Consider the following 10,615-nt stretch of genomic DNA (forward strand, 5'->3'; position numbering starts at 1 on the left):
CGTGAAACTGAAGCTTAATAAATACTTTTAATAAAACACTATAGCAAACATGATCGGTAAAGCTGTTTTTGAATTATCCCAAAAAGTCTTCCCTTCATAAAAAAAGTCGTACAAACTACAAAGCGCTGCAAAGGTACTATCGAGTGCATTGGCGGTGTTTCACCTTTAAGGCGAAAATCGTTTAAATGACTTGCAGACGATCAGGCCGTAACATGGATATTTTAGGGTAATGAGAAATAGGACCGGATTTGTCCGGTCGACTCTGATTTCCATGTTTAAAAAAACACCTAAGTGATAACACTGATAACCAACAGCAACAGCACTAATATAGTACATTACGATACAAGTGCGAAAAATAGGAAATTCGAAACGAGTGGCGATAAATTAAAACACGACCGAAGGGAGTGTTTTAAATCGACACGAGTTGCGAATTACCTATTCGCACATGTATCGTACAACGTTTTACAGTACATATGGCCCTTTAAATGTTCGACACAGTAACATAATATGCTACTTCTCGCACTAGTGCTATAAAGTAGCCCCATATGTACTGTAAAAGTGATAACCACACTTAAAAATGTAGGTGTTGAAAAAAAAGGTTTGCTCAGATAAAGTTTATTGCCATCATTGTCTTTGTGCACTGGCACCATTTCCAAACTAAGATAAGGAATCCAAAATGCATCTTAATTGGTTATCTTTAAAAGGGGGCGAAGTCAAGCCTAAACAACAACAATTAGTAAACTGTCCCTACGAATACCAATTATTTGTCTCATTACCTGCATTTAACCTTTTCATTGTTAAGGTAAAAAATCCCTAAATGCATCCTAATTGGTTATCTGCATAAGAGTGGTTAAGTTAGCTCGTAGTAAGGATCAACGCAAAATTTTCGTAGGTAAGTGGAACACCACTAATGCACACAATAGTACTCCCTTTTGCTTATAATCATCACACATAATAAGTAATGCATGGCGAATTTATCAATGAATTCATTCATAATTTCTCCATGTAATTTCGCAACTCACTGTACTATGACAGTTAACACTAGTTATAACACTAATAGCCTCCTTTCAGCCTATTGGTATTATGACAGAGGGGTTAGTACAGAACCCTTTACTGAGCATGACCTAACATGCTCTTGGCTTGTTGCTTGTTTTATGGTTACAGTACCTGGGCGACCGAGCTTTGCTCGGTTATAACTATTTATTGTAATATGGTGGTGTATAGGTGATAATCTTAACTACATTTTATTACTAAATTAAACTTGTCTAAAACAATAAAAATTAAAAAATTATATATAAACTTGAACATATAAAAAAAAAAAAAGTTAGTCACCGGGCGAGATTCGAACCCGCACCACTCGTTTAGCAGTCCGCGTCTTAACCCGCTGGACCAGACGGACAGTGGCCGGCAACACGAAATTAGCGACCATATTCTGCATCGAAAGAAAAACGCATTAAAACTCGAAAACACACGTTTTCAAAACATAAGACTAATCTAGATCGATTGTTTACCCCCAAAAACCCCCATATACCAAATTTCAGCAAAATCGTTAGAGCCGTTTCCGAGATCCCGGAAATATATATATATATATATATACAAGAATTGCTCGTTTAAAGGTATAAGATTAAGGCCCGTCTTAGCATTTATCGCTTAGCTCTTCATAGGACACCTACCCTAAAAAGGAAGTGCCGTCAAGTCCGGAGTGACACGATTGTTAGATTGTAAGATAGGCCCAGTTTCCGGTCGCGGCGGCCTTGGACTAGCTACGCCCCGCCTATTAAAGGTCCTTTCGGACACGATTTTCAATTAGCTATAGTTGTCTTACGTTTTATATAAATAGAAAATTGATTTTATATTTAAATAAATACACAAGTTGTTGCGAATGCAACGTATTATTATATAAAAATATTCCCAATGCAGTAGCTAAACGCAGCCGTCGGGCTCGGCTGACGGCTGGTATTCGGAAGCTTTTCAAAAGCACCAATATTAGCACTCCACATATTTTGTATCGCGGCCAATTAGAAGCATGCATGACATGACAGGTGATAAAATGCGACCATGATACCGCTGCAGTACATTAGAATATTATAACACTTCACTAAGAATCGAAGTTTTATTTGAGTCGTCGAGATCCTGACTTGGGGGGGGGGGGGGGGGGTTATGTCTAAAAAAACTCAAAATTTAAAACCTAAGAAAAGTTTAAGAGTCAGAACAAACTAAATAGACAACGATTTTGATAGCCTAGCCTGTGCAAGTGTTGCGTAATGTGTATGGCGAATCCGATACTGAAATAATTGAATTTGTTTAATTTTCTTTATCTACTTTATCGTATCATTACCAGGAGGCAGAGGCGGCGCTAGGCGTGGGCGACGTGGGCAATTGCCTACGGTCTCGCGGTACGAGGGGCCTCGCGCCTAAAATACGTACGTAGATATTAACTTGGACGCCATAGGTAGGTATTTCTCGAACGCAACATAAAAACGTATTTGTTATTTCTTGGGCCACCAGAGGGCCTCGCGAAATGTACTTTGCCCACAACAAAGTTTGGTCTTGCCCCGCCACTGCCAGGAGGCCTATCGCGAAAACCGAAATTCGTAAATTTCGGGGATCTTTCTCTTTTACTCTCACCAAGATGTAATTAGAGTGACAGAGAAAAATGCCCGCAATTGACGAGCTTCGATTTTCGCGGTAGGCCCAGGCATTTTAACACATTTAATTACGTGATAATAATCATTTACGCAGACAAAGTAGCAACCAAAGCCAGTCATTACTATATTTTTATAACATTGATGCCGTGACAACGCTGAAAGTGGTCCATAATTCAATTCATCTGGCCGTACCCATGTCAAGGAACGAAATATAATCAGGGACAACCAGTATTGTGCACGACATTTACAAACTTTGTATTTTATGGCGCTATCAATTTCGAATAACTTTAAATACTTTATACAAAACGGGGTCAAATGCGGCAGTCAGATTTCAAATATCTTAGCTTGATTTGTAATTGATATGATACTAATTTGATAAGAGCGCATCTCGCTCATGCTCGTATTGGTGCTCGTGATATAAATATTAATATTTGGGGACAATCCTACTCTAATAGACCTAACTCTAATCTAAATAAAGCATGGGTACTAGGCGACGATATGTATCTAATGAAAGTTGTCTGAATGATTTATTTTTTTATTATTGCAAATGGAAACAAACAGCATATCATTACACATACAGTTTAACAAATTAAGTTAATACAACAGCCAGAAAAGTTTCCACTTATAGGTAACACAATTATTGCTCTGAGAAAAACAACATGCACGTATTAAACAATTAACTAGGCAATTAAAAGCTAAAATGAAGATTATAAATAAGTTACTTAATTAATGATAACATTTAAGAAATATGAAGTTTATACAATTACTGATAAAATGTATGAACAATTTAATTAATTTCAAGAAAGAGAAAGAAGATGCATTTTAGACAGAATTACTAGATAATAAAACCGGCCAAGAGCATGTCGGGCCACGCTCAGTGTAGGGTTCCGTAGTTACTCTTCCGTCACAATAAGCTAACCTGGAGCTTAAAGTATAGTAAATTGTTAACCAAGGGATGTACCTTTCACCCGAGTTAAACAAATAGGCACATTTGCATAATCAGTACCTAATTAAAGTAGATAAGTCTTTTTACTATGAAGGGGAAACTTTTTGCGATAACTCAAAAACAGCTAAACTGATCATGTCCGCTATAGTTTTCATTTAATGTATTTCTTAAGCTCTACTTCCACGATCTTTTTCATATTTTTTGGGCCTATGGTTCAAAAGTTAGAGGGGGGGGACACATTTTTTTTTTCTTTCGGAGCGATTATCTCCGAATATATTCACTTTATCAAAAAAAAATTGTTGAAGACCCCTATTAGTTTTGAAAGACCTTTCCAACGAGACCCCACACTGTATGGTTGAAGCAAAAAAAAATGTCACCCCCAATTTACGTGTAGGGGAGGTACCCTAAAAAAAATATTTTTTTAGATTTTATTGTACGACTTTGTCGGCTTTATTGATTTATATTATCCATGCCAAATTTCAGCTTTCTAGCTCTAACGACCACGGAGCAAAGCCTCGGACAGACAGACAGACAGATGGACATGGCGAAACTATAAGGGTTCCTAGTTGACTACGGAACCCTTAAAAATTAGTGCTCATTGATTAGTAATTGATTTTTTTTGTTTTTTTATTTATTGTTATTAGTTCGCTTGTTTGTTGCTTTCATTGCAGATACAAATTTACGGAGATTTAATTGAAACATGTCTATATGTAAATATTTCTTATTATAAGTATTACATGCTCTTACTAAATACTTATTATTTTCATATTTTTTTCGACTACACGGAATAGAAAACAAATTGGGAAATGATAATCCCATCAAAAACATTTTCATGTCAAATTGGACCCGGGTACGTCCTTAAACTACATCCAAAAGAGAGGTATGGGCATTGTGAATGTCGTCTCGCTTTGTGTGGTAGGGCACAGCCAGTGGATTTCATTCCAGTTCTAGAGCAGAGCCCAACTGGGGAAGTACCTCCACCTTACAGAAAACAGCAGCCAAATAACACTAGACCCTACTCATAGTGTTGTGTTCCTGCCGGTGAGTAAGGCCCCGCTCAATCAGCGTGCGGGGTGTTAGGGTCGGCAACGCGCATGTAACTCGTCTGGAGTTGCAGGCGTCCATAGGCTACGGTAACCGCTTACCACTAGGCGGGCCGTATGCTTGTTTGCCACTGACGTAGTATATAAAAAAATGTCCAGACGAACTATTAGGCTCGCACTGTCAAAAAGTTATCAGATCTCTTGTAGAGCCAAGCTTCAAACTTTACAAGCTCTACATTCAGAAACTCTACACCTTAGTCAAAATATATGGCTTGGCCTCGACTAGAGCTTACTAGGCCGTGTGCTGAAATGCATTACGAATCATATCTAGCTCGTATCATATCAATAATAACTCATCTTGGAATTTTTGAAGTTCGAATGAACCTCCAATTTAGAATAATTTGGATATTTACAAGCAAATTTTCAAAGACAAATCGACAACACGTGCAACCTCTAAATGGGAAACAGGAAACGGTCTTAATTTAATGAAGTGCTGGACCTCTTGGGTTTAGAGTATTGGTTAAGTGTTAAGACTCAATTAAGACCTTTGAGTTCTCTGCTGTGAGACTTGACTCAGTTTTTCAGACTCTAGCCATGAAGTCGAAGCTTGAGTCCTTATCGAGACCTAAGTATTTTGTAAAGCCCTTTTTTATACTACGTCGGTGGCAAAATAGTATACAGCCCGCCTGGTGGTAAGCAGTCTCCGTAGCTTATGTACGCCGGAAAGTCCAGAGGAGTTACATGCGCGTTGCCGAAAACTCATCAACACGGATTTTTTAGTGGTTCCCTTCAGATTCGTACTATCGAGGTTATACTGTATTATGGTCCATATATTAATAGCTAATTCAAGAGACATGTAGGAGTCGGAAATATATTCATAAAAACGAATCCGGTAGGCATTCCTGCAAGGCCAAAATTTGCATTGTAAAATTATTTAAGTAAACATCTTTGTAAATTGATCAATTAACTAATAAATTGAATATATAGCAATGCCATCTAGTTTAATCAATGTAAAATTAATTAAAATATTAAAAAGCATTAACTGTATTCCTCACTAAGGCACTTTACGACTTTATGACTATCGGACATACTGGCATGTCGCTAATATCCTGTGATAAATTTAATTAACATAAGTTTAGCTCAATTAGTAAATAAATTGAAGGCAGAAAGAGCGTTATGTTGGTTATGTGTCACACCCATTATAGTGGCATAACATATCTATAATAAAAATAGGTATAGTAAACACACCTATGATGGGACTGGCACCAGTAATGGGATGGTATAGACAAATCCTGTAAAATAAATATTTACCATCAGTTTTCAAAGTCTAGCAACATTTTACCATAAACAAGAGCCATTGAGATGCTTAAGTTTAACTTTTCATTGATATTTGTTAGTCCGAAAATTTATCGCGCCATACATCCCATGACTGGAGCAAAAAAACATACTCAGTTTTAATTTGTTAATAATATTGAAACCAACTGCAGCATATTTGATTAAAAACATAGAAACCATAAGGGACGAATAGGAGATTCAACTTTTAACGCATAAAGCGGTAGAAATTTTACAGGTGCCGATGAAATATCAAAAATACTCCAAATTTTCTATTCAATGTCCCATAATAGATATAAGGAAATAGAGGGAGTAAAAGCTTTGTCATTGTAAACTAAAATTAAAAAAACCGGTCAAGTGCGAGTCCGTTTAATTCGCGCACCGAGGGTTCCGTACTAACTTTCAATTATCTCATCTAACAATAAACACGAAAGCCTTTTGCAGCAGCATAATTGTGAACAGCGTCATCTATCGGTAAATTGCCTTACTAGCTTACACGACCTGTGTGTAATTGTGTGTTGGTTTTTTTTTGGGATAATTCTTTATTATGTGAACCGATTGCAACAATTTTTGTTTTATTTGAAATAAGGTATTTCTAATTTAATCTCATAGAAATTTCAAGATTTCAAACACCCCATTGAGGTTAATTCGCAAATAAAATTAGAAAATGTTTTTGATAATTCAAAAATAAGTTATCCGGATCCAAGTGTGAAATAAGTTTCCTGTAATATATATTAATAAATATGATATTGTTAATGATGTACATAAAAAAATTGATGATGGTAAGTATTTTTTTCACATTTTCCTTCAAAATACTTTTTTGCATTATAAACACAAACATTGTTTTGGAATGATCAATTTGAGCTCTTTCAAATGATATCCCACTGGACCTAGTAGCTAAACTTTTATATTTTGAACCCTCTTTATACTTATTGGGCATTTTCTATACTTAATAAAAATAAAATAATTATACTTTCAATGTGTCTGGGTCAGTGTTGTTCATAACTATTCCAAACTTTTAATCTATAGGTCAAGTATTTCTCGAGATATTTGGCAAAGTGACTGACGGACCATAAAAATAACGTTTTGGCGGCGGGTTCGTGTGACGGGGGCTAATAACTTAATGTAGTTTTTATATTGAATTTTTCACCATTTTCACCAAGGGTGCTATAAAAAACACTCGGAAACTAGACTAGAGTCTGTGCAGAAAGAGAAGAGTCGTGGAATGTAGGCCCAATACATTCCACGACTCTTCTCTTTCCGAACAGACTATATATTTATTTCAGATTCTGAGCTAAACCTTAAAAGCGATAGAGAGGCAGATAACTAAATTTAGATTTACGAGTTTTCTGGTATGTCTTTTGTAAACAAACCGCCTTGATGCACCAACGTCATATTTTATTATCTGTGAAAATTTGTGAATAAACAGTATGTATATGTTACTCTATGGTTTACGATAGGTGCTAGTGCTGCACTCTGGTAGAATATTGCAGTAATACCCCCTATTATATACCGTGTAACATGAGGAAACCGAAAGATTTAAACAGTGTATTCCCGATCACATTAAGAGACTATTTAAAACGTCATATAAACTTTTCTCGATTTCGCCTGGTTTCAGAGTTACTACCAATTTAAAAAATCTTATTGTAACTTAGTGGAAAACGCCTATTTGATGGCGATGATGCCATTATGGGGCGTAGTTTAAATATCCTTATTGATAGATGTCAAATAGTGACAAGTATAACCTTTGAAAAAACTAGGTTTTACAAAAAAAAAAAGTAAAAATTCATTTTCAAAGCCAGTTTTAACATAAAATTAACTTTTTATGTACAACATTAACATTATCATACACATTCAATGGCGCCACTTTTTGATATTTAACACTTATCATTGAAAGAATAAGGATGAAAGTCAAATGGCGTTCTAAAAGTTTTAATCATATGTCGAAAGATGGCAGTAAATTTCCACTGGCTACAAAATTTTCTTTTACAATCCACCTCTATTTCAAATTCTCTTTGATAAGGGGCTCTGTGCTGCCGTCTAGAGTTCATGTACGCTCCTTATTAGATCGATTATTCAAGGCTACCTATTTAAGCTACAGTTTTTATAACGGAACGTATTTTCTTTTTATCCTTCTTTCATTCATCAATCAAAGTCATAATCATAATAAACAAATGTCAATGTTAGCATTTGTGATAATCATTGTATTTTCCTTTAAACATTTTATTACAAAATCATTTAATGACTACAAAAAATTTGTAACTGAGAAAATGGCTGACCGGCGCAAACAAGATGATATGGGTGACAAGACTTCTGTTCGGATGACGGCTTCACACACAGAAATATCATTTCACTCGGACCAGGGTTCCAACACCCAGTCGGGAAATTCTGCCGGTCCGTCCAGACCGTATAATTTGACGTCAGAGAACCGAAAGCAAGAAAAATTTGCGCAATTGAAAGAAAATACGTGAGTTAAACCATATTATTATGTTAAGAAAAAGTTCCTCTAAGCATTAGGGTGTGCTCCCGGTACTAGTTTTTTATACAAATACGGGAATTCCCGGTTCCCGCCATACAAACTCAGTACTGGGAGCATTCCCTACTAAACATGGATGGTCATGTCAAACCTGCTAGTATAAGTTACGTTCTCGCGCGTGAGTCCATACTTGAAGTCGTAGTAGACTAGATGTATGGAGTAACGATCGTAACTCTTACTAGCAGGCCAGATATGAAGGAGACATGACACATTAAGGGGTTGTAACACCCAATTTCGATGAAATTGATGATACTTAAGCAGTTTTTTTCTAGAAAAACTATTTGTTTAATAAATCATAAAAATAAATGTTAATATTCATTGTATTTGAAAGACTGTGGCCGTACTCGATATCTCTCCTCTACACGATGGGCCACCATATTAGCCCACTAAGATGGGCCAGCGTGTAGAGAGGGTAGTGGTGACGAATGGCTTATAAGGTAGTGGGTCAGCGATGGGTTGTATCGCATCTAAACGTTTCCCATTAATTCCGTAGTACGTGCTCTCAACCATAGCAGGGCGATATCGCTGGTCCAGCGCTGGACTATCGTGTAGAGAATCCCTAATAACGGTCCAGGCCCAGTAACAATGCATCTCATTTTTAGGGTTCCATAGCCAAATGGCATAAAACGGAACCCTTATAGTTTCGCCATGTCCGTCTGTCTGTCTGTCTGTCTGTCCGAGGCTTTGCTCCGTGGTCGTTAGTGCTAGAAAGCTGAAATTTGGCATGGATATATTAATCAATAAAGCCGACAAAGTCGTACAATAAAATCTAAAAATTTAATTTTTTTTAGGGTACCTCCCCTACGCTTCAACCCTAGAGTGTGGGGTATCGTTGGAAAGGTCTTTCAAAACTAATAGGGGTTTTCAAGAAACATTTTTTGATAAAGTGAATATATTCGGAGATAATCGCTCCGAAAGAAAAAAAAATGTGTCCCCCCCCTCTAACTTTTGAACCATAGGTCCAAAAAATATGAAAAAAATCGTGGAAGTAGAGCTTAAGAAAGACATATGAATGAAAACTATAGCGGACATGATCAGTTTAGCTGTTTTTGAGTTATCGCAAAAAGTTTTCCCTTCATAGTAAAAAGACTTACTTTAATTAGGTACTGATTATGCAAAGCCTATTTGTTTAACTCGGGTGAAAGGTACCGTTTCATCCCTTGGTTAACAATTTACTATACTTTAAGCTTCAGTTTAGCTTATTGTGACGGAAGAGTAACTACGGAACCCTACACTGAGCGTGGCCCGACATGCTCTTGGCCGGTTATTTTTTATTCTTCTCTGTCGTTTCGCTCTTGGCAGAGCGGTCGTGGTCGCCTTGAGGCGCCCGCATCGGTGGTAGAGGCTGACACAGCTCTTCGCACCATCTCCCGCCATCTTTCCCTGTTGGTAGTGTGTCGGGCACAGTCAGATACGCGGTTTCCAACCGTGGATTTTATTTAGTCAGTACAGCCTATAGGGACCTGCCGCGCGATGTGGTTCCCTCCACTCTTTCTTGTACGATTATCTCGCCTAAAGACATGTCTCATTACTCCGATACAAATAGACAGTGTGCGCTTTATGTTGACAGCCTCTTGATTATTTAGAATTGAAGTAGTAATTAGTAGTTAGCCACATAGCTGATGCCCTGTGGGTTCACGTTTTCTTGTTAGATGATAGTGTACAGTCAGCATCATATTAAATAAATATTTGGGGACAACCTTACACAGACCGACCTAGCCCCAAACTAAGCAAAACTTGTACTAGGCGACGATATACCTACATACGTACTATACAGAGATGTGACTTATTTGAAATACTTGTATTTAAAATGCAAATACAAAATGCAAAATACCTATTTTGTATTTAAATACCTTTTAAAGAAAACTATTTTATATTTTATTTAAAATAGTTTTTGGGACCTATTTTCTATTTTCAAAATACAAAATACTTTTTATTGGGTGAAGTAAGTAGGAGTTACAATCTCTTCTGACGTTACAATCCTTGCAAATTTCTCATTCTTTTATGGCGACCGGTCTGGCCTAGTGGGTAGTGACTCTGCCTATGAAGCCGATGGTCCCGGGTTCAAATCCTGGTAAGGGCATTTATTTGTGTGATGAACACAGATATT

Source organism: Cydia pomonella, chromosome 20 (genome assembly GCF_033807575.1).
Source record: "Cydia pomonella isolate Wapato2018A chromosome 20, ilCydPomo1, whole genome shotgun sequence".
In the NCBI taxonomy this organism is placed as follows: domain Eukaryota; kingdom Metazoa; phylum Arthropoda; class Insecta; order Lepidoptera; family Tortricidae; genus Cydia; species Cydia pomonella.